At 42.3% G+C, this 21,742-nt stretch overlaps 1 protein-coding gene across 3 annotated transcripts in view; it reads left to right on the top strand.

Annotated features, from left to right (window-relative positions):
• The window catches only part of LOC136876472 (serine-rich adhesin for platelets), a 496,688-nt gene that overhangs the window by 128,787 nt on the left and 346,159 nt on the right, over nucleotides 1-21,742 (top strand). The gene's annotated exons all lie outside the window — the stretch shown is intronic.

The raw sequence follows: 21,742 nt of genomic DNA, 5'->3' as shown, positions 1-21,742 counted from the left end.
AATTGAATGGAGGCGATTACTTGCACTCCTATACTAAAGTTTTTTTTAAGACCTATGTGGCGCTAGGCCGATAATACAGGGGCTAATCCCAAGCTAGAGAGGTGACTCGTATGAGAAAACTTTAATATATTAAGGAAGAGAAGAAACGGTTATGAAAACGTAGTCACCTCAATTTCAAAATGAAGGGGAGCTCGAGAGGGTAAATCACTCTCCATCCCCGCTTTACAGTTAGAGATTTGTAGTTTTTACATAGACCGAAAAGGAATTTACATTTTAAAAAGATGGGTTACATATTAAAGGTTTCGAACCTTCCCCGAGAGTTAGACTGCTGAGCTAGCAAGAAATAAAGATGTTAAAAGGCCATTACCTTGTAGAAGAACTGCTGCTTGAAGAAAGAGGCGCTTCCCGCCCCCTGCTACATATCCACACACTAAGTTAGATGTTACGGTAGTGGCACCGAGACAAGAAAATCAGCAGTTTTATACCCTCGTGGAAAATTCGAGACCTTTCAGGAATGAGTAGACACACCCCCCCAATTTTATTGGTGGACAAGTAATTACACATTGAAATTCGAAGAAAAAAGCAATGATTGGAGGAAAATTAGAGAAATTAGTGATTGGTTAAATTCAAAACAGGCGGAAAGAAAGGATTAATGTTACCAACCTACAAACCACAGAACAAAATTTAGTAAAAACAAAACTTAAGAAAAATTTCTTCAGGAGAGTACATTCCATTACACCAGAGTGTAATACCATAGTTTTGGGTAGAGACATCTGGAAGAGAACGTCCACACTTCTTGATCAATGACAAACAAAAACACTTCAAAATTCACACAGAGCCATCTTCTGAGAAACTGCTGAGTTAATACAGTTTTTTAAAGTTCAGGCTTTCTCCTGTAGAGGAGTTCCGATTGGCGCAATTTTTGAACTAGCGGCGTGGAGGTGTACCGCCCGGTACAACAACAATAATAATAATAATAATAATAATAATAATAATAATAATAATAATAATAATAATAATAAACATCTCTACAATAATATTTGCAGTCCTTTTTTAAAAATACAGTTCTTACAAGCAAAGTAACTGAGCTTCTAGGCCCATATGCTGTCATTATTAAAATATTACGCACTCCCTGCAGTCCACTTATATTCTGGATATCGCTTCTTCGTTGCTTCCCATATGTTGCTGAACGGTAAATCTTTCGTCTGCTGACCCCCTTTACTTAACGTATTTCTTAAAAATGTATCTACCGGGCGAGTTGGCCGTGCGGTTATGGCGCGCAGCCGTGAGCTTGCATCCGGCAGATAGTGGATTCGAACCCCGCTGTCGGCAGCCCTGAAGATGGTTTTCTGTGGTTTCCCATTTTCACATCGGGCAAATGCTGGGGCTGTACCGCGGCCGCTTCCGTCCCATTTCTAGGCCTTTCCTATACCATCGTCGCCGTAAGACCTATCTGTGTCGGTGCGACGTCAAGCAAATAGCATAAAAGGAGTAATCATCTGTAGAAAAAAAATTGACAAGTAGATAAATAAATTAATTAATTAATTCTAACATTTGCACTGTGTAAAACGAAACTAACAAGCACGTGTATATACTCGGGCACTTCAACTACCTGGCTGAAATGTGAACTTGTGCCTACTACAGTGATGAATATCCCCCCTCCCCTCCCCCTCGCATTTAAAGTCCATGCATATTAGAAACAATGTATCATCACCCTTTATCTACATGCTGGATCAGGACGCAGCCGCTTCCTATACTGTCTGTACTCTCCCACGACTGCCTGGTACTTTTTTTTAGTTCTGGGTGTTTTAACGGAAAGTTTTAAATTTTTGGGTATCGAAGGACCTGCTTAATTTTTGGAATCGGAAGGTAACAGCATCTTTGCTTATTTAATATTGAAAATAGACGCCACAGAAATTAATATATACTTAATATATAGTAAGCTAAACAGGAAATTGAAGCACTGCACTGTCACGCAAAATAATTTGTAAGTAAATCACAATATTATTCATAAGTTTGACTAAATTTACAATTAGACGCTGCACTGTTACATGTTTGATGTTACACCACACTTCACACTGGTTAGAAAACTATTGACGGAGTTCGGTGTGGGCTGATTCAAGAGCGTGACTGAAAAAATATACGACTGCGAGATCCACACTTGATAAAGTTTGAAGTAGAATTATCCCGGCCGCAGAGTAGACAGAAAAATCCCACGTGTCAGGTTATTCAGACTCTTCATTGGTTGATCTGAAACCAGCTCAAAGGTGAATCACAACATTCAAAGCTTGGGAGTCCCCCGAAGAAATGGAGGCCACGTACAGGGAATTATGTTCAAACAGGAGAAAAAAATAATTTTGCATACAAAATCTGAACATTTCTAACAATAAAAGATGTTAATTTTCAAAAATTTCGCAGAACCGTACATAACGCATACGGTTTGACATTCGAACCATACACCGTCAATACAGGGTTGAAAACCGTAATTGTTCGGTTGGCAACGCTGGTATCAATGTGGATTTCAAAACAGCTCTGATAAGGATTGTACAAAGCTACTTTATTTAAATTGCGAACAGAGTGCTGAACCTTTTGATGTTGGAATATTCTCGTTTATTGAAAGCTCCGATGATATTCAGATATTTCGATTACGGAACGTGAATACATAAAAAAAATACTAAATAATAACGCAGAACAGAGAAAAAACTATTTGAAAACAAGAATTTAATGTAAGGAATTGCTAAAAATGAGGCAAAATTGAAAATGAGCTAAAAGTAAAAAATGGCAAAAATTACGGAAAGATGACTATAAATACCCATTTCTATAATCAGAGCCATAATCCGGGTTTATTCAAAAGGTAGCAGTGTGTATGATGCAAGATGACACCTGGGCGCTGCTCATAGATATAGGTCTTGCACAAAATTTATTATTATTATTATTATTATTATTATTATTATTATTATTATTATTATTATTATTATTATTATTATTATTATTATTATTATTATTATTATTGCTCCTCCAGATCTGAGGAGAAAAGCTGCGAAAGTACAGTTGCTCAAGAAGACCTTTTAGCACACAGGAACTCATTCTTGTTTAACGCGTAGCGAGATCCACCTCTGATGAGGTTGAAATCCAGGAATCCACTCTGGACTGATCTACACTCCCATGAAAAATTCAGTGTAACAGCAGAATGGAGACAGCGATGAGAACACTGTCTACCCGCCAATGCCTTTATGATTAAAGACTCAACGAAGAAAGTGCCAGGTTTCCATCTTCCTCGATATGAGTGGTCAACTGAACCGTTTCAGAACAGGTCACGGCAGGTGCCGATATATGATGAAAAAGTGGTGATGTTGTGAAAGTGCTGCATGTGAGTGTGGTGCTGAGAAGCAGACATTGTTTCATGTTGTTGAGAGCTGTCCACTGTCAGCATTTAAGGACGGTTTACGGCCTCTGGATGAATTGACAGAAAGTGCAGTGGACTGGTTGTCGAAGCTGGACATTCTAGTTTGATTATTTCTCTACTTTAACTTGTATTTTCATTGTATATTTTTTGCGTATTAAGCTCGTAAATGCCATACGATGTGAGTATAATACAAATAACTCCTTCGTCTGCCGCTTTTCTCACACTATGGTGGGGTGTCTGATGCGAACTATATAACACATGTGGGCTTGGTTCCGCTTTACTGCCTATCCTTAGAGATGGCGGGATGTCGGAATTTTGTCCCGTAGGAGTTGTCGCATTGAAACTCCCGAAGATGTCACCCGACATCGTCAGAGGTCGAACCCTCTATATTGAAAATAGGACAAAACTGAGTTGTAAACCATCCGTTGCTGTGGAAGTCCCATTGCAGCTCTTCATTAGAATTGTACTTAAGCAGTCCTCATTCTCCACCTGGAATAGATACAAGCTACAGTCTTATCTATTGCTGCGGTTAACGAGCTTGTATCTTACATGCTCTGTTGACAGAACCGTTAGCGTATGCTAATTTTAACCCAATTCAAGACTAATTTCTGTATAAGGCCACTAACATAGTGACTTACACAGGTAGTACGTAGTATAAACAATAGCCCATTGAATCGCAGATTCCACTCTCACATGCCAGTACACACATCAGCACGAGCCGAACAGAACCAGCTGTCTGTAACACAATTAGTGATGTGCAAGTTTGTAGGAGCCTTACTCGATAAAGCTGCTTGAGACGTATCAAGGCCAGTGCGGCCAGTTTTTACGCATATGCGCCCTGCAGAGGGGAACAATTGAATGCAGCTCTGTTCTCAGGTGATTTCAACTTCACACACTCCTGGAGGCAGGTGGAGCTATAAAAATAGTCATCAAAGGCATTGCTTCATTCATTCTATGTTTCACCAAATGTAACCTACATTCATGATGTCGCAGATGGTTGTAAGGCACCTGGAATTGATGACATACCTTCAGAATTATTCGAGCGAAGTCAGACGATGCAGGAAATATTAGGAAATTAAGTCTTCAAGTAGATCAATATAGTTACTTGGGTAGTAAAATAACTAACGATGGCAGACGTAAGGAGGACATTGAAATGCGGACTAGCACGAGCAAGGATGGCCTATCTTGAGAAAATAAATTTGCTCTCTTCGAACATAGATATAGGAATTAGGAAGGTGTTTTTGAAGACTTTCGTTTGGAGCGTGGCATTATATGGAAGTGAAACGTGGACTATAACTAGCTTAAAAGAGAGAGACTAGAAGCTTTTGAAATGTGGTGATACAGAACAATATTTAGGGTGCGATGGGTAGATCGAATCATGAACGAAGAGTTACTGAATCGAATTAGTGAGAAGAGATAGATTTGGCTGAAGTCGACGAGAAGACAGAATTATAGGACACATCTTAGACACCCAGGTTTTGTTGAATTGGTTTTTGAGGGAAGTGTAAGCGGTAAGAACGGCAGAGGTAGACTAAGGTATGAATATGACAAGCAGATTAGAGTGGATGTAGGATGTACATAGTTACGTAGAAATGAAAAGGTTTACACGGGGTAGGGTGGTATGGAGAACAGCATGACTGATGACTCAAATGATCCTCATTGAATAATTTCAACCGGACGAGTTGGCTAAGCATTTCGGGTCATGTAGCAGTCGCCTTGCATTTGCGAGGTGGTGGGTTCGAATTCCACTGTCCATAGTCCTGAAGATTAGTTTCTGTGACTTCAGTTCCACACCAGGCAAGTGGCGGGGCTGTATCTTACGGCCATAGTCACTTCCTTTCTAGTCCTAGCCCTGCCCCATCCCATCGTCGCCGTAACACCTGTCAGAGTCTGTGCGACGTTACAACCAGGAGTCTTAGGCTAGTTGAAGTCCAGGAAATATTTCATGAAATCCATGTGTGCTAAACCGAGCAAGTGGAAGCCTTCGTGGCTCAGGCGGCAGCGCGCCGGCCTCTCACCGCTGCGTTCCGTAGTTCAGATCCTGGTGGTCACTCCATGTGAGATTTGTCCTGGACAAAGCGGAGACGGAACAAATTTTTCTTTCGGATGCTCCGGTTTTCTTGTCATTTCATATGTCAGTCGGTAATCATTGCCCCAGAAGAGTGCGACTGGCTTTGGCAGCCGACACAATTCCTATCCTCGCCGCTACCTAGGGGCTTTATTCATTCCATTCCTGACGCGGTCGAGTGACTGGAAACAAGACTGTGGATTTTCATCATTTTCACTGAAAAAGTGGCTGCGGGGTTTGGGTCACGTAGCTATCAGTTTGCATTCGGGAGTTAGTAGGTTCGAACCCCACTGTCGGCAGCCCTGAAATAGTTTGAAGTGTTCCCCATTTTCACAGCAGGCAATTGCCGGGGCTATATCTTAAGGCGGCGGTCGCTTCCTTCGCACTCCTAGCCCTTTCCTATCCCATCGTCGCGATAAGACCTATCGTGTCGGCACAACGTATACATTTCATTCTATATCATTTTTGTTTTGTTTTAATTAAAATAAATAAATAAATAAATAAATAAATAAATAAATAAATAAATAAAAATAATGACACATTCCCCCTCCTATTGACTGGTAAGCCATGATTGGAAGGAATTATTTTTTTCTTTCAAGTGATCGCGGTTTTGTTTTCAGCAATTTCATATGTGAACTCCTGATATATACGATTAATTACAGTAAAAGTATAAGATTTCCGCCAGAAATCCATCGATGTACACTGACAGAGCAAATGCAACACCAAGAAGGAGTGGTCAGAACTTTATGCCAATTGCAGGGTAGACTGACGTCACTGAGGTATGCTCATGATGTGAAATGCGCCGCTGTGCTGCGCACGTAGCGAACGATAAATGGGACACGGCGTTGGCGAATGGCCCACTTCGTACCATGATTTCTCAGCCGACAGTCATTGTAGAACGTGTTGTCGTGTGCCACAGGACACGTGTATAGCTAACAATGCCAGGCCGCCGTCAACGGAGGCATTTCCAGCAGACAGACGACTTTACGAGGGGTATGGTGATCGGGCTGAGAAGGGCAGGTTGGTCGCTTCGTCAAATAGCAGCCGATACCCATAGGGATGTGTCCACGGTGCAGCGCCTGTGGCGAAGATGGTTGGCGCAGAGACATGTGGCACGTGCGAGGGGTCCAGGCGCAGCCCGAGTGACGTCAGCACGCGAGGATCGGCGCATCCGCCGCCAAGCGGTGGCAGCCCCGCACGCCACGTCAACCGCCATTCTTCAGCATGTGCAAGACACCCTGGCTGTTCCAATATCGACCAGAACAATTTCCCGTCGATTGGTTGAAGGAGGCCTGCACTCCCGGCGCCCGCTCAGAAGACTACCATTGACTCCACACATTGACGTGCACGCCTGGCATGGTGCCGGGCTAGAGCGACTTGGATGAGGGAATGGCGGAACGTCGTGTTCTCCGATGAGTCACGCTTCTGTTCTGTCAGTGATAGTCACCGCAGACGAGTGTGGCGTCGGCGTGGAGAAAGGTCAAATCCGGCAGTAACTGTGGAGCGCCCTACCGCTAGACAACGCGGCATCATAGTTTGGGGCGCTATTGCGTATGATTCCACGTCACCTCTAGTGCGTATTCAAGGCACGTTAAATGCCCACCGCTACGTGCAGCATGTGCTGCGGCCGGTGGCACTCCCGTACCTTCAGGGGCTGCCCAATGCTCTGTTTCAGCAGGATAATGCCCACCCACACACTGCTCACATCTCCCAACAGGCTCTACGAGGTGTACAGATGCTTCCGTGGCCAGCGTACTCTCCGGATCTCTCACCAATCGAACACGTGTGGGATCTCATTGGACGCCGTTTGCAAACTCTGCCCCAGCCTCGTACGGACGACCAACTGTGGCAAATGGTTGACAGAGAATGGAGAACCATCCCTCAGAACACCATCCGCACTCTTATTGACTCTGTACCTCGACGTGTTTCTGCGTGCATCGCCGCTCGCGGTGGTCCTACATCTTACTGAGTTGATGCCGTGCGCATTGTGTAACCTGCATATCGGTTTGAAATAAACATCAATTATTCGTCCGTGCCGTCTCTGTTTTTTCCCCAACTTTCATCCCTTTCGAACCACTCCTTCTTGGTGTTGCATTTGCTCTGTCAGTCAGTGTATTTAAGGACAGTTTGATTACTTCGCCTTCCCCCTTTTGATTTGGATTAATCGATCACTTCAAAACGATGTCCATTTCGGCTTAGTCACTGGCAGTTAATGATGTTGGATTCCTTACAGAGCCTGGTATTACATCACACGAAGAGTTTTTGTACTTAGTGTCCCGTGTGCGCTGCAACTGCGTTGGAGTTACTCGATTGCACACAGCATGGTAACAGTGCTATTAGTGGAACGAAACAAATTGACAGGTGTTAAATGTAAATAGAAAGCGTTGGTAAGGGCTGTCCCCCGTGTCTGGAAACGTCAAGCGACCACAAAGAATCTACTGTACATTTAGAACTGTCGCCCATGTTGCAGATTCCTTATCAGTTGTTTATCTGACTCTTTCGTAAACGATTTCAAAGAACTTCGATAAATTTCAAATATTTTCCATGATAATTTATTCCAATCTCTTACTCCTCGTCCTATAAAATACGAGGGTAATCCAAAAAATGCCTCCTATTTTTTAAAAAAATACAGAACTCTGTTCATGTGGCTGTTGGTCACAATATTGTGAAGAGTGTTTCCCGCGCTCACATAACATGCGCACACCGCGCTGAGGCACTCAGTCTTGGCTTGGCAGCGGTTGAGAATGGAGCGCCCATTGAATGTTACCGCCAAGTGCGAAGTGCGCACAGTTATTCGTTTTTTTTAACGCAAAAGGTACTGAACCGATTGAAATCCATCGCCAATTGACGAACAAAGGAGCGGGAGACCGTCAATTTCCGTCGAGACAGTCCTGAAGGTTGAGCAAATCATGCGTGAAGATCGGCGGATCACCCTGGATGATCTCTGCACTTTGGTTCCTGAGGTTTCCCGAAGCGCCGCTCGCAGAATTTTAACGGAAAAGTTGAATTACCGGAAGGTGTGCGCAAGATGGGTGCCACGCATGCTGACTGAAAACCACACTCCCTGAACAGCATGGCGGCGAACTGGTATAATATAGGCATACAAAAACTGTCACAGCGTCTACAAAAATGCATCGACCGAAATGGCGATTATGTAGAAAAATAGCTAAATGTTCAAGCTGTAAAATAATGCAAACCATTGTAGAAATAAACAGCTCTATGTATTTATATAAAAAAATAGGAGACCTTATTTTAGATATTACCTTCGTATTTGCCCCAGTTGGGTATTCCTGAATTCCAACTTCATATTATGATCCTTCCTACTTCCGGACAGGCACAACATGAACAATACTGCACACTTTCCTGTTCATGGGGATACTGCCTATTACCAGTAATCACTTTTCTTCTGTCAACTTCTCCACGTTCTTGGTGTCATATGTATCCCCAAATTTCACTTCACTTGTCAGTTGTTCAGCAGATTCCATCAGATTCAGTAAAACTCGGTGCATTCAACCCTCTTAGGATCTTCATCGCACTTTATTTCAAGCTTCAAGATATTAGATTGCAGCTTACTGCACAGTGTGTTGCATGAAGACCATTCGTCGGTATAGGCCAAACGGCGTATAATACCGGGCGGCCCGCCCCCAACTCAAGCGGACTCATTGGTACGTAATTATACTACATCGTTGAGTTCTTGCTCGAGAACATAGTTGAAATCATTAGCGCCAATGATATTTCAATGCCGCAGACTATAATGAATGTTTGAAACGGTCACAACTGCGAATAACACTACCTTATATTTGGACAGGAAGTCTCCATTAGGACAGGGAACAGTCCATTCGTACCAGTCAGACGCCACAGCTCTCCATACTACTTCGCTGTTGTTTGCGGAGCCATGCCAGGAAACTGGTTCAATTCCCAGGCTGGTACACTTTTCTTTCCTGCTTTATGCCTTTTAATTTTATTTGTTCCTGAAAGACAGTTTTTTTAAAAAAATCGGATGTCACGGAACCAAGTTGGACTTCGACAGAATGGTCTGTACTTAGGAAGCAGGGTACCCTGCATATTTTGCGCAGCAAGAACTCGAAATGTTGACCACCTTGCTTTATAAACATTTCAGCACGACGTTGTAAAGACATTTTTGCTTCTTTTAACATGTAACGTGTAACGGCTTGGGATACTTCGGTGATCTTTAGCCGAAGATGTCCGGGATTTTCAGGCTCCTGCACTGACGTTGCCTGCTTTAAGTGACCCCACAGGAAGAACTGAGGTTGCGTAAGATAGGGTGATCTGACGGACCAAGGAATAGCTTTTCTCATTCTTATCCATTTATTAGGACGAAGCGCACAGATTGTTCCTTTGTTCCTGATGATTACGTATCCGTGAGGCGGGGGCGGGGGGGGGGGGGTGGATGAGGGGGGGGGGGGGAGCGGGCGCCCTGTTGAAACCACAGTCGTAATCGTTCGAGCAGTGGCACGTTCTCCAGCAGCTGTGAAAGTTCCTTTTGAAGAAAATGAAGGTAGCATGCTCCCATCAGATGGCCGTCAAAGAAATGTGTGGCCAAGATCCCACGTCAGACATTGACTCCCCACTGCACTTGAATTGCGTCCTGTCTCACCAGTCTCCGCGTTCCATAATGCATATTATGCCGATTCACAGTGCCATTGTTGTCAAATCGTGATTCATCTGTAAACAGGACTTTTGGAAAAAAGAAGTTGCCCTATTGATCATACCGCGAAATGAAATGGCGTATGACTTTTAGTGCCGGGAATGTTCGAGGACAGATTCGGTTCGCTAGGTGCACGTCTTTCTTTTTCACTCCCGTAGGCGACCTACGCGTGGTGGTGGTGGTGGTGGTGGTGGTGGTGGTGGTGGTGGTGGTGGTGATGACGACGATGATGAAGACGGCACATACACCCAGCCCCCGTACCATCGGAATTAACCAATGATTAAAATTCCCGACCCTGCCGGGAATATAACCCGGGACCCCTCTGCCCGAAGGCCAGCACGCTAACCACCTAGCCATAGAGCCGCACACCGCGTAATGCCCATTGGCAAGATGTTATTCGACCATCGAAATCACGTGCGTGGAGCTGCTCGTGTAATTGCAGGTGGTGTGGGTGAAATGTGCCATATTCGCATAACATACGACCGGTTGATGTCGGTCTGTCATAACGTATCCATATACTAATAATAACGATTATTCCGGACAACGTCCAAAACAGGCATTCCTAACGGGAGGTGAACCACTTGACCGCAGCCGTCGTTCAAGATTTCGGAACGTATTGAAGTCTGTGGTCTCCTGTCAGGAATCCGCTTGTGATACATCCATTGAGACTCGAATGCGTTCTGCCATGTTTCTCCATAAATTAAAATATCGACGTACTTTTATCTGGAATACATCGTGAGTCAAGAAGTATTGTACTCGACTCTACTGTACTGTAACCTGGTAGGTGTGGAAAAACATTGCCCTCGTTGCTATGAAACACGGATCTGTCTTTCAAATAAATTGTATAAGGTTGGATTCGAACCATTACCGATACTCAGACCACAAGTGACCGGCACATTACCGACTCAACCACAAAAACATACTGTACATGATACTCGCTAGAAAAGTACCTCCAAACTACAACTCTTCCACCTCAAAAGTTTGGTCCTGACCGGCTCTCTGTGGGCTGAAACCACATGGGCTTTCTTCAATTTGTTCTCTACCATCGGCAACATCTTTTCTAAAATGCCTGCGAACTCTTTGCTTGATTTACTCATCAAAGAGATAACTCGATAGTTCTTGCAATCCTTGGTTTCCTTCCTTACAGATAGGTGCAGTAGCAGGAACATTCTTTCTTCAAACTGCAACTATTGAAAGAAAAATAGATAAAATTGTAATTTATCAATATCTTTTAATTTTATTTTTCCAAGTAGCTAGGTTCGAGAGGGATTAGTCTCAAAAATTGCTCCTTAGCAATGCCTCTTACTGGGTTGTCGGTGACTAGTCGAAAGATGCGTCAACACCTACTTGAAATAAGGCTCCCTCAGCTAACGCCAACTGGTTGGTTCATGCGGATTAGGCCGGTAACGAAGTTTATTTGATCATTTTTCTTTTCTAGAAACAGATGATTGAAATCGTGTGTAGTTGATTATACAGAAGAGGCCAGTCGGTTCTGTGCACTGCGAAGTGGTTATGCTTGTGTTCGTGTTTCAGGTCATAGTTGCGGAACCTGTTCAAGGTAGTCGGCCTCGCAGATTTGCTGAGGTCGGTACATTTGCTTACTTCTGTCAGTGTGTTCTCAAGCACGCGCTCTCAGTTCTTATCAATACCTTCCTTCCGACAGCAGTGGAAAGCTCTTCCTGTAATCTCTGCATAATGGAGATTGCGCATGTACGGCGTTGGCCATAGTAGGCACATTTCTATTAATAGGCGAGTTACCGAGCAATTTGCTGTATGGTTTGGGTCACGTAGCCATCAGCTTGCATTTGGGAGATAGTGGGTTCGAACCCCACTGTCGGCAGCCCTCAAAGTGGTTTTTGGTTTCCCATTTTCGCACCAGGCAAATGCTGGGGCTGACCCTTAAGGCCAAGGCCGCTTCCTTCCCACTCCTAGCCGTTTCCTATTCCATCGTCGCCTTAAGACCTATCTGTGTCGGTCGACGTAAAGTAGATTAAAACAAGAGATTTATCGCAAAGAGCTAATTAGTTGGTTTGAAATATTGACTTCATTTTATGATAGCAAAATATCGATCGGGTTTCTCATGTAAAGAAAAAAACGAATATGAAAAAAAGTGAAACACTCGTAGAATATTAATTTTGTAAAATATGTGAACACGAGGAAGAAGAGGAGGAAGAAGCCAGAGGCTTAAATACTCTTACTGTTATTGGTTTTTAACGTCCCACTAACTACATTTTTAATACTTTTCGGAGACGCCGAGGTGCCAGAGTTTTGTCCCGCAGGAGTTCTTTTGCGTGCCAGTGAAGCTTCCGACACGAGGTTGACGTATTGACCTCCGATTACCACTGGACTGAGCCAGGATCGAACCTGGACAGACCCATCATTTTGGTGTAATAGGTATCAATGTAAATATATATGTTGTGCAAGACTTTTTTTTTACATGTTCGGAAATAACTTTGTCTGCTGTATATGTTGTTTTGGATACCAATTACAACATCAACAAAGTTAAACATATTGCAATGAGCGGAATAAAATTGAGAACTCGACTTGGAATTGATAGACTTGCAGCAATTAGCTGTAGGGAAGTTGAAGTTTAAGTACTACACGACTATAACTACATTTTTAAATAATCCTATGTAATTTAATTGTCCTATGTCTATTAAACAAAGAAGGAAAAATGTTGATGCAGTGGGGTTCGATGCGGAACTTCAGGGCAAATTCGGATGTCGCCAAGGAGTGAACTGGGACATCGAAGTTTAATGTTTTAGGAGCCAATTCGAAAATACCGCAACGTCATACTGCCTGTTTTGGTATTATCCCAATTTTCATAGAATTAGACTACTGGACTTGTTAAGAGTCTGTCAGGGTACATTCTTGTGATGTTTGCGTAAAATATTAATATACTTTTTCTAACGTCATTGTGAATAATTTATGTATTTTATTTACGGTCTCTTTCAAGAATCTGTATTGTTCGTCTTGAGTTTTTGGCCAAGAATTTTCCGTAAGCCATGGCAGTACAAGGCCCTGATGACCTGTTAATAATAATAATAATAATAATAATAATAATAATAATAATAATAATAATAATAATAATAATAATAATGGCTTTTGCGTCTCACTAACGACTTTTACGGTTTTCAGAGACACAAATGCTGGAATTTAGTCCCGCAGGAGTTTTTACGTGCCAGTAAATCTACCGACACGAGACTGACGTATTTGAACACCACCGGACTGAGCCAGGATCGAACCTGCTAAATAGGAGTCAGAAGCCTGATGCCCTTCCTGACGCCAACCTAAGTTGAGTTAATGAAGATTAAATGAGCCATGGTGTATGAATTTCGTAAGTAGGAAGTAGAAGGAATAAGAACTGTCCCGGCCATTTGTCTGAAGGTGAAAATGGGAAACCACTGAAAACCATTCTCAGGATAGCCGACGGTGGGGGTTCGAATCCACTCGTTTTCCGAATACAGAGCTTGGCTCCATAGCGCGCCCACACCGTTCGGTAGATCGTTCGCAATTATTTACAATTTTTGTCTGTGCATACAGTGAGTTCATTTTTAATTCACCGTATGTTTCTAAATGAGTAGCGAAGGTTTTAAGAGACCTTTGGCCAAATGTGTGACAGCATGGCCATGGATACTGTATTTTGTAATGAAGCCTGGCCAAGTGAAACTATCTGTATAGAGTCCAATGTCAGTATGTCGCCTTATGGGGACATCTTCCTGATTTGGACGGAGCTGCGTAGACTTCTCAAGAGCGAGATCTTTTTAGTATTCGGCGCTCGACGAGTGAAACCGCACGGCTCAATGCCAGAGGACTTTGGGAGGTCGTCCATTCTGAAGATTGCCAACCCGTGATACGGATACACTTACTAGATTGAGGGAGTGATTTTGGTTTAAAGCAACGAAACTTTACTCAGTACTTTGTACGTCCACCTTTATCTTTTATTATTTACACTTCCGAGCACAAATATCTGGCCCATATAGGCCCTACTGGGTATGTCACCCAAGAGTAGTCAGGCGCCTCTTGTCTGGTATTTCGGAAGATATTTCCAATTTCGTTCTTGTAATGTTGTGACTTCCCCTCTCGGAGAACAATCATCGAACGAGAAATGCAACCATTCAAGCTAAGGGCGCCAATCTTTAAGTTGAGGACTTAAAGATAAAAATTTATAATCAAGCTTGGACGGACTCTTATCACAGGGGTGGGGTGATAGTGCACTAATCATTAAGCAGGAGAATTAGAAATCAAAAGGCTAATTAAGGCAGATTGATTAAAGTGAACTAGAAAAATACTATTTATTATATTTAATATAAATGACGACGGTTTAACGAGAACTGAATTTAAAATAGAAAATGAATTTAATAAAAAATTGAATGACTCTACTTCGCGAAAACTTGCCATATCTTTAACTCGCTTGCTCACCATGTAGTCTTGTTCTGCTGGTCCTTGGAAAGCTTCCATCCTTGTAGCTGGAACATCACCGGTCGTCTTTGAGATCTCTTCATCTGCAGCTAAGTACCATTCCTGCCTTGCAAATTGCACCCACCACTAATTGGAAGATGACTTCAAAACTAACACTCCCTATTATGCTTTATCCCATATATTGGAGATAAGCCCTAAGTCATAGTTAGAAGAACCACCTTGGGTTATATGGAGAGGATACTCAATTAAGAATCCTTCCAACTTTACTGAAAATGTGCTCTGAAGTTTCATTTATATCTGGTTTAATACTACCTATTGACTTAGACTGGTTCAAACCGGTCTCGTAGCCGAGCTGTACGTACTTCCTGATGAGAGTGGCTATACACCCCTCATTCAGAATTTCTAAGTATCGAGACGAAGAATCAAGTAGAGAATCAAGTAGAATAATGTAGAATAATACCGATCAGAATCACGTAGAAGTCTCGTAGAAGATCCGTAGAAGATGAAGCCAAGAGCTCCAACACGCCCTTTTATAACCTTCTCTGGCTCTAATTACAGGTCGCTACACGTGGTCCAATCAGATGACACGTCTCTCCCCACTCTAGATATTAGAGTTGACGGGTCTAAACCATGATATTAACTGTTCTTCTATTAGTCCTTTCACTCAGTATCCATGGCAACATGACGCTCCTTTGAAAATATAGGCGGTGATTAGTTTGAATAATTCTGGTCGAAATACGGTAGCTTACGTTAGAACGCTTGAACACGTGCTCGCTTTTCCCAGAACTTGGTGTCTAAATTTGTCCTTCCTTCTTCCTCGGTGATGTGGCAAGATAGAGGAAATCTACTGCAAGTTAATTTTAACCGACTGTCGCAAGAATCTAAGTGAATATTAGGATATTCAGCCCTCGTTTACAAGTCGTAGTTACAAAGTAATGAAATGATAGTGAGCAAATGATTAAACATGAATTATAATACAATTACATACCAAAATAAATATCATGACGTTAAATTCCTGAATTAATTACACATAATAAAATTAACATAATTACACTGTAACGTCTGGAACGTTACAATGTTACGGTAGAATCAGCCCCAAACAAAGGCTGCTAATCAGATACATTATGAGTAGGGGCACCTGTTTGTGGTTATTTTTTTTTTTTTTTGCTTATTTCGTCAGTTTTAGAAAGCTATTTCGGCATATTTGTCGCAATTTTTCGTCAATAATTTCGCTAAATTTGATTTGCTTTTCTGGGCAATAAGAAATCTAAACTAGAATATAGTTGATAGCATATTTGCAGTAAAACATCATTTTATTTTTACATGTGTGTAAGAAAATGGTGTTCTTCTGCTAAGAACGTGTATTACACATAGCAAAGCACGGATGTTTGAAAAAAATTCACCCTGCCACTTTAACAAGCAGTGCCTAGCCTAGCTTGCATAAATAATTTGCGCATCAATTTGTAAAAGACGGAGTTACCATGAGTTCAATATTGCTCGGAGTCAGACCTGTTCTTCTGTCAGATTTTGTTACTACGTTCAGATTGTGTTCTCACTATCAACATTACTTACTGGGATCCATAATGTCTTCACTGCAGCTTCCACAAAGTGCTCTTGTTTAGGGAAAGAGGAATGGCAATCACGTTAGTATCTTTACCTGCTCTATATGAACTACAGTACAGTCTATAATAGATCCCTAAACACTGTGTATGGTTCAAGGTATTCTGATGTTGAAAGTTCTCGTAGGATGAGAATTTGCTTTATTAGATGAGATACTTGATTTTCTAAATCACCTCACATTATGCTTATTGGATCAAAGAGTTTTCTCACATAATTTCGTCAATAATTTCGTGATTTTGCTTAAAAGGTAACGAGTTTCGCGTTTTGAGCCAAATTTGTAAAGTTTCGCAAATATTTCGCGATTTCGCGGTTTGCGAAAAACAGGTGCTTCTAGTCATAAGACATCCAGTGTCAACAGAAAACTTCGTTTATCTTCTCACTATGAACAAAATGTGTAAACGTATGGGGGCCAATTGATAGAGCAGCCTCAAACTAGTCTTAAATTAGATGTGTATTTACCTAATTTAATGAATTATATTTTCTTCCTTCCCAGTATCAAGAAATCTGTAGGTCCCTCTGAAATCTCTGTGCTGAGATGTGTATCCTGCTTTTTAAACTTTAGAAGTAATCAGTGCAAGCAAACATCGGAAATCCTTAGTAGACATTCGTACGAAATTCACATAGAACTCATGCCTTCAGTAATTAATTCCCTCAGCAACTTTACATGACGACCTCCTCTTTTTGCTATCCAGTTCCTCACCCATATCACTTTTCCCCTTCTTGAACTTAGTTTCTTAAGCAACTGAAGTACGACAGCGCTGCATTTCCTTCGGTCGGTCATGTCCACCTCTGTCAATACTCACCGTCAAGGCCAGTGTTCAGACAGTAGAGCGGTCTAGCTAGCGATACTGTTACTTCCGCTCTATCGAGAGTAAATTCTCCCGCTATATACACGCACCAGTAGAGTAGCCTATACTGAAATTCAAGTTAAGAGCTTAGGAAAAGTATCCTTCCGCATGTGAGCACGTCCCCTGTTCCCCCTTCCCGTCTCGTCTTGGTTCTCCATCTCCGCCACAACCCGCTTATCATTAACGCCGTGCGTCCATCTGACAAGCACAGTACTTCATTCTGAAATAATGAAGCATCAAACGAAATCACTGCCTTTCACATAGCTGTACTTTGATTACGTACCATACCTATTTATTCCTTTATTGACCATGTAAAACCTACAGATTACTGACGAATTCCGAGGCAAGAGAAGCAAGAATTATTTTTGTTTCATAATGCGATTTGTGTGAGGCACATGGAGACTTAAACATACGTATACGATTCCGCTCTCGTGCAACGACTGTCAGTGGCAGTTTCTCATAGTTAGAAAAGCTGAAAAACCCACAGCTGAGTGGGATTGCAAAATACAATGCTTCCAGGAATGTTGTAAATATTGTAGTCTCGTCATTCGGAAGGTAAAAACGAACTCATGATCCTCTCATGACAACATTTCTGTAGGTAGAGGTCGGTTGCGAATATAAAGTACACATTATTATTATTATTATTATTATTATTATTATTATTATTATTATTATTATTATTATTATTATTATTATTATTATCATCGAATACGCCAAAGATCCTATTCCCATACCGTGTTAAGGCCCTTCCTGTTTTATTTACGGCGAGTGCTGAGCTGACACATCGTTCTTTCCCTGGAGACTTGGATTTTCCATTCCAAGCGAACGGCGTAAACACTGTACACAGAAATGCCGATCAGCTGCGCGGACTTTTTCACGTCTTCCACAGTCCACAGTGGATTCTAATCTCGTAGGCTACTGTAAACGTTTAAAACAATTTGGTTTAGATTTTCTACTTTATTTTCCTCTACTTTTGTTAGCTTTAAAGTATTTCACAAGGAACTCAAGCGTCACAGCATCACACACGTCTTGCTCACAGCTGGCAGCCATTATGAATACTGAACAGTGAACACGCTGTTGCAGCCAGTATTGCCAACAGTTTTCTTGGATCCATCTTCAACGTCCCACCTATTATGCGAACTTATCAACAGTGGAATGAACTCGAACAAACTTACTAAGTACACAGTGCAATAAGATATCAATATCATATTAAATTATTATTATTTTTCTACATACACCACTGAGAACAATAACTATTCACAGCCATCTACGTATGAAATATAAGAGTTGGTAACGAACCCGAATAACATACAACCTGTGATATATTTTTCATATTTATACAGGGCAAAAATTTTAATTCATCCAGTCAGTTCACCAGAATATCTAACCAAACTGAAGGAAGCTCCTGACTTCAGGAACAAGTAACAAACCTAGGGAACTATTTGGCGCTGCGGAAGCCTTTTCACCGACCAGAAGTCTGACTGACAACAAAGGGACCGCTAAGGTCTTAAGTTGACTCTCAGTATAGCTAGAGAGAGCCTAGTCTAGCTAAATATTTCTCTACAATATACAGGCGCCTTCAGGGCTGACACTACTCATCATGCGGGAGATAAATCCAAGTCTCTCAGCGGGAACTTAGACTGACCATTAGGAATTGCTAGGCGGGCAATAATTCCGTTGTGGAAATTTACCTGCCGTATGCAGTTAGATTGTGCCTCTACTATTCTCCGAGCCACCTTTTGAGCAGAGGTCGGTAGATGCAGAGTGGGTCTGGGCTTATAAGTGGCCACGGCTGGTCCATGGTCCAACAGCTCTGCACTCTGACCGGCCAACCGAGCAGAGGATGGGTGGCCACGGCTCTACCGTGGCTCTACGCGTCTGCATTCGGGAGACGGGTCAGGGCTGGACCTCACGGCTGGCCCCAACCGTCGGCTGTCCTGAGAATGGTTTTCCGTGGTTTTCCATTCTCCTGCATTAAGGCGAATGCCGGAACAGTTCCTAGTATAGGCCACGGCCGCCAACTCCCTCACCTTCTCCGTGCATCTCCTTCACCGTAACAAATCTCCAGGCCTGAGAGACGGCGTCACCGCCTGAGGCCCGCCTCCCCCCTTCAGGGGAGGAATAAAAACCTTTTAGTAGTAGTTTGAGCAGACTAAAGTGGAAAAGAGGGTAATAGCCATGGGAAGAGGCGGGTAAGAGGTGTTGCGCCTACGGTGTTGTCACATGGTAGGTGACGGGGTAAGGGGACGCGCGTTTCTTACCTTCTGTTAGTACAAGTTACGGCAATGGTGTACCCAATGCGGAGTTGCCATACTAATTCAGTATTGACCACATGAGTGCAGTTACTATCCTATTACATTTAAAACAGTGGCGGTATGAGACTCCACTAATAAGTATACGTTAATGCATTAATTATTTCGTGCTCTAGATTTGTACCTGTCGTAGCAGTTAGAAGGGCTTCCTTTTCATTGGTATTTGGGGGTTAAGAATCTTACTCGGATATTTAAATTTAGGTGTCATCTGTGTAGTTCCTTACGCAGTTTCAATCTTGCCGTTAAGGTCTGTGTTAAATACATGGTATTTTGCAAGGAAATCCCTAAGCCAGTCTTAGCTGTTAGTTTTTGCAGTAGTAAAATCTGTTTCATTGTCGTTCGACGGTTGTCGGCAAAGGACACGATATCGTCAGTGTTGTTAATCTCGTACGTCTTTTAAGTTCAGCTCCTCATTCGGACATTGTCACTAAATTGTACATTAAAATGACAACAATTGAAGTTCTCGCTCTTCAGCTTCTCCTGAAGAAATGAGGTGAACATATTTATCATGTCAAGATGTGTTTATAGAGGCTCGAAAACGTGTTTGTAAAAACTGTGTGGGTACTTGTTACGTGCAGGTGATGATAGACCTAGTCCGAGAACATATTACATATTATTGAGGACAGCTCTTGCCCTACTGTGGTAAACCGTTAAGCGTTACTTTATTATGTATCTGCTACATCGCCTCCTACTTCAGAGCAATAGCGTGATCATCCACCAGTGGGTAACTGTCGAGTGGTAAGTTATTTCTGTTCTGTTTTTATCCTCATTGCAGCGTGTTGAAGCTGTAATTCCACTGGCACACTTAATGCTGAGAGGAGGAACGAATTATGCGGCAGAAATATTTTACATACTCCGCGTGAATTTATTCGTGTTAGAAAGTCCATATTCATCTAAGTCTGAATGTTACTGTTCGATGTGTGTGGGGAAATCCCGTAATCTTAGTTGTTTCAATTAAAGGACCACTAAACATCGAGGAAATTAGTCTAATAATAATAATAATAATAATAATAATAAATTGGAAGTACTGACATGAAAGTGTAGGAACAAACAGATGGGAGAAAGGTACTCGAAATAGGCTCAAGGCTGAGGAATGAATATACTCGAACCGAGCAAGTGACTGCACGTAGCTATCAGCTTGCATTCGGGAGATAGTGGGTTCGAACCCCGCTCTCGGGAGCCCTGAAGATGGTTTTCCGTTGGTTCCCATTATCACACGAGGCAAATGCTGGGGCTGAAACTTAAGGCAACGGCCGCTTCCTTCCCACGTCTAGCCCTTTCCTATCTCATCGTCGCCACAAGACATATCTGTGTCGGTGCGACGTAAAAAAAGAGAAAAAGACTGAAGATCTGGCTTCGAAAAATTGCTAATGTGTTGCAGGATTATGGCTCTATTTTAAGCCTTTATTGAATGCTCTAACAGCAGTAATTACATGGCATAAGCTATCACGTCTGGTTTACACCCATTTACGTTCCGTTGTTAATACCGTAATTACTCAATAAAAAGAAAATTCCTAACAGTTGCGATGAGACGAGCCTGTCCAAATATGGTAGTGAAAAGGCACGTTTGAAATTGGTCGGAGCACATCACGTCCTCTGATACCTCTCCACCATTTTCTTTCAAAAATAAATGGCTGTTTGGGCCAATCAGGTACACATTTCTCCAGAGTAAGCAGATGTAACAATGGACTCGGTTAGCTCTGAGGCCGCCATTTCAGGCTGGTAAGTTGTAAATCTTGACTAGGATACTCTGATAATAAGTTACTACCAATCTGTGCGCTACCTGAGGTATTATTATTATTATTATTATTATTATTATTATTTTTCTTCGTTTCAGCCACCTATGGGCTACGATTACGCAACTTCCATTGCTTTCTCAAGTTCTTTCTCCTTCCTCTTTCGTCAGTTCCTTCATCCGTTGGCTTGCTCGTGTTCGATCTTCTGGTGAGCATACTATATTCTTCCTCGTTTTCTCATCAGCTAGGTCCTTCACCTCCGCAACTCTTTGCCTGAAGATTTTTGCCGTGATCCCACATTTTTTCTAAATCTCGGTGGACTTCTTTTACCCATGGGACTTGTGTCTTCCTGTTCTCCTGGAAGGTGAGGATCCTGTTGGCGAGTCTCTCCGATCCCATCCTTTTAATATGTCCGTAGAACGTCAATCTCCTCTTTTTCATTGCGGTGGTGATGTTTTCAGATTGTTGGTATAGTTCTCGGTTTGGTCTCATGCGAAACGTAAACTTGTCTGATGATTTTATGGGTCCAAGAATCTAAGGAACTTTTCTTTCTTTCTTTCTTTCTTTCTTTCTTTCTTTCTTTCTTTTCCAAATCTGAGTCCCTTCGTGGCTATTGTCTCAGCTGCGTATAAACATTCAGGTTTGACTATCGTGCTGTAGT

The sequence above is a fragment of the Anabrus simplex genome, chromosome 6 (genome assembly GCF_040414725.1).
Source record: "Anabrus simplex isolate iqAnaSimp1 chromosome 6, ASM4041472v1, whole genome shotgun sequence".
In the NCBI taxonomy this organism is placed as follows: Eukaryota; Metazoa; Arthropoda; class Insecta; order Orthoptera; family Tettigoniidae; genus Anabrus; species Anabrus simplex.
This window is presented reverse-complemented; position numbering and strand designations above follow the sequence as displayed.